At 37.4% G+C, this 4,307-nt stretch overlaps 1 protein-coding gene and 1 pseudogene across 1 annotated transcript in view; both read left to right on the forward strand.

The window, feature by feature from the left end:
• Positions 1-4,307, forward strand: part of GABRA3 (gamma-aminobutyric acid type A receptor subunit alpha3) — an 82,697-nt gene that overhangs the window by 17,632 nt on the left and 60,758 nt on the right. The window lies entirely within an intron of this gene.
• On the forward strand, positions 228-328 carry LOC112409760 (uncharacterized; annotated as a pseudogene).

Consider the following 4,307-nt stretch of genomic DNA (forward strand, 5'->3'; position numbering starts at 1 on the left):
AAAAAAAAAAAAAAAAAAAAAAAAAAAAAAAAAACAAGAAAAGAAAAGAAAAAGAATTAGTATCTGAATTCCATAGGAAAATTAAAGAAGGACAACTTTTTAGAAAAATATGACCAAGCATTGCATGGCTGTATAACTAGGACACTTTAGAATCAAGCCTTCCCTTGCTTCATCTTGTGACCTCAAGACAACCGTAAAAATGCAGGCCAAAGCTCATTACCTGCTGTTTGCTTCAGCAGCACACATAGTAAAATTGAAACAATACAGAAAAGATGAACAGAGTCCAGGTCAAGATGATATACACATTTATGAGGTATTTTCCATTTTTTCAGACATGGATATAGGAAACTTTATTTCTATTAATGACATCTTATTTATTAATGAAGATATGGGGAAATACGTTCATTGTTGTGTTCTTTATACTTATTATATATAAATGTTGCATAATATATAATACAATAAAAAAAAGTTCCAGTGATTATTTGCATAGGAGGGAAAAGTACTTTTTGAATTTAGCTAGATTTTATCTCATTCACTTGAATCATTCATTCAACATATTTATGAGTGCTATTGTGTTTAAGGCTTTGGGATATATGCTGAACTACAGAGATAAATAAGACACAGCTCATGCTCTTAGTGACTTTACTGTCTAGTAGTTAAAGAAAACATATGCACAGATAGCTGCACAATAATATAAAAGTCCTTAAATAGAGGCAGGCACAAAATGTGATGGAATTACAGGGTAAAAAGCATCTAAAATCATGTGGAGACTTAAGCAGTAGGTGTATTTAGGTTAAAGCAGTTGAATTATGTTAAATGTTGCTTACACCACATTACATTGAACACTGTTTGGTTGCATTGTTGAAAGACATGCTTTTTTGTGAAACTCAATATAGGAGCCGTGTCTACAATTAAAAGTGAAACATTTGGAAAAAAAATCATGTGGAGACACCAAGGAAAGTTGTGAAAAGGAGATAATACTTATCCTGTCTCTTGAATTTTAAAGGAAATATAGGTAACTATTAAACAGATGAGGGACAGGGTGAGGTATAGGAGGGTATTCCAGGGAGGGAAAATAGCATACACAAATGCAGGTATTTATGAGTTGACAACATGCATCAGAAAATTCATGTCTGTTGTTAGAACTTTTATTTGTTAATTCTTCCAAAAATATTTCTTGAGGGCTTAATCAGACCCAAAGAGTATTCTGGGCACTAGGGATAAAGTGGTGGGCAAAAATAGCTGTGGGTTCTGCTCTCATATAACTACATTCTATTGGGGAAAACAGTTAAACCATGATGAAAATGTAGAATATGTGCTATGATCAGGGAAGCACAGAGTGAAATATGCTTTATGAGCATATGCTATATGAGCATCTAGCAGGGACAATGAAGTGAGTCTATGGGGAATATCTACAATGAATTCCAGAGGAAATTACTTTTAAACTGCAACTTAAAAGATGTGTAGAAGTAAATTATAATAAAAGATAGGGAAGAAATGTTCCAGAGACAGAGAGTACAGCAGATATGAAGGCCAGAAGAATGAGCAGGGGAGGTAGTGATGATACAATAAAGAAACTTAGAAAAAGTTCATTGTGACTGAACTGTCACCTAATGCAATTTTGTGTGCCCGACACACAGTGAGGCCAAACAAACCAAACCGTTGGAATTTTGTGCAGATAAAGGTTTACTTGCAGGACCAAGCAAGAAGAATGGTTGGCTCATGCTCAAAAAACCCAAATCTCCCCATTCTGATGGTTTTGGGGGAGAAGTTTTTATAGGCAAAATTTGGGGTGATAGTTGTAGGATGTGTGACTTTTTTCTAATTAGTTGGTGGTAACGTAACAGGGCAGTGGCTGATGGCTTGGTGTCTGGCAACATTCCTTATTTATTGGAATGACAGGCAACATTCTTTGTCCACACTTGGAGTAAACGTGATAAGCCATGTGAATTGCTTGACATATGTCCTGCCACATGCCCACTGTGTGGAGGTTTTCGTGTTAATATCCCCATTTTTATAATTACTAAACTGAAGTTTCAATAGAACAACAGTCACACCATTAATAACTGGCAGAGCTGGTACAGAATCTCAAGTCACTCTTATGTTAAAGCAAACTGTTTTTCCCTACTACATCTCACTACTTCCTCTAAGAAGGGAATGTAGGGGATATCAGTTTTAAGCATAATGAGTTTGAGGTGGACATGACAAGCTGCAGCTGGAAATGCAGGTCTGTCACCCAGAACTTTGACACAATGGGATTTTATAAAATTAAATACATTGCATAAAGTGTCCTCTATATATTAGGCCACACACGAATAGTGTCCTATGTTTAGGTACAAATTAAACAAAATAAGCACTCATTTCTCCATGTTTGCATCATCAAGAAGAAAATGGTATTTTTTGACCAATTAAGAGAGACTTATTATCATATTCAGACCTGCATGCCTTCCTTTATCCTTTGTCTGATTGGGTCAGTTTTGCTCCTGTACTTGGGATGTTCCAAAGACAAATTATTTGAAAGATAAATTGTGCATGACACCTGAACTTTCCCCACCAACACACACGGAAATGTTAATAATAAAGCTCCTCTCCTCTTGCTTTAGATGCAAATAGCTTGCATTTGAGTCTTCATTACAGAGACTTCCTCTGAAATGGCCAGGAACCAGGGAAGGCATTTGGGTCACATTGTTAGTTGTATAGGACTTAATGTAATCAAATCAAACAAGCATTGATAGCTTTGTTTCACACAGTCCTTTTTTGTAATGGCTTTTGCTCTAGGGGATTCCACCTGTAGTTCCTTATTCATTAAGCTAGAAACTGACTCACAGAACCACACTTAGGGTGTTTCACTCTGATGAATAGAAGAGCATAGAAGAGATAGAGTGGCTCACTTTGGACCCTGAGAAAGCTTACAGTGAGGTGAGAAGCAAGTAATATTACAAGTCTCAGTTAATCACAAATTATGCTGTGGACTCTGTGTGGTGATATCAACCCCTACCCTCCAAGAATTCACATCTTAGCAGGAAAGATAGGACACATAATTTACTGTACTATAAGGCATAATGGAAGTTTCACAAAAAGCCAACAATGAGGTGCTATAAGCTAAAAATTATAGGTTTCATTACAGCTTGGAGACATGGGCCCAGATGTGGGAAAGCACCACATGGGAACTAGCATTTAAGGGAGGGAAGGAAAAATGTATTCCCAAGAGGTCTTCTCACATTTGTTTCATTTTTGCCAAATGCAAGAGGAAATCAGGGCCTTGAAATAACAAGAATTGCCTTTATTCTCAAAGGCAAGAAGCTGAACCTCAGGCAGATTGAGTCTGTTACAAAGAACTGATTCACTTTGTTATAAAGCAGAAACTAACACACCATTGTAAAGCAATTATACCCCAATAAAGATGTTAAAAAAAAGAAAGATCATTCTAACACAAGGGGGATTTACAGATCATCAGAAGGGTCCCTCTGGTTCCAAAGAACCCAACTATTTTAGATGCTACTGTTTTCGAATGCAAGTTAGTGTGTCCAATGCCCAGTGAGACCAAACAAATGGAAACATTGGGGTTTGGAGCAGAGAAAGTTTTATTGCAGGGCCGTGCAAGGAGAAGAGGTAGATCATGCTCAAAAACCCCAAATTCCCCAATGGAGAAACAGGGGATTTGTACCTGGGAGGGCCCCACAGGGTCCTGCTCAGTTTCACTACCCCTAGACAGAGTATGTATGTTATAGTGAAATGAACTTTAGGAATTAGGAGCTCTAAGTGTGAGTCCTAACTCTGGCCCAGATCAGCAGTGTAACCATGGACAAGGCATTTCTGTTTTCTGGACCTCAGTTTCTTCTTCTGGGAAATGGGGCTGAAAATACCTGCTCTGTCTATCTTGTAGAAATATTTATTAAATCAAGAAGCATTTACTGACTATATGCTATGTGCCAATCACCGTACTATGCATCAGATTAGAATAATATGTAGAGACCCTTCTCTCAAGTTTCTCACACTTACTTTCAGAAGACAGACACATAAACAGACTGGATATACTGTGTTTCCGTCAAGTAGAGCATTTATAGGGACATGAAAGTCATCTAACTTTTTGTTTTTTGATGAGGCACCCCAGGCAGGAGTGGCTCCATCTTGAGCCTAGGAAGTTATTTCAACAGTGTTAAGCACTAAGCTACTTGTACAAAGTGCTCTGGGATTTCTGTGAGCTGGAGAACTCACTATGCCTATAGGGCACATACAAAGTTATCACAGAAGAGGTAATATTTGAGCATGGACTTGAATGGAATTTCTTCCAAATATAAAGAGGA

The sequence above is a fragment of the Neophocaena asiaeorientalis genome, unplaced genomic scaffold (genome assembly GCF_003031525.2).
Source record: "Neophocaena asiaeorientalis asiaeorientalis breed wild unplaced genomic scaffold, Neophocaena_asiaeorientalis_V1.1 scaffold1159, whole genome shotgun sequence".
In the NCBI taxonomy this organism is placed as follows: domain Eukaryota; kingdom Metazoa; phylum Chordata; class Mammalia; order Artiodactyla; family Phocoenidae; genus Neophocaena; species Neophocaena asiaeorientalis.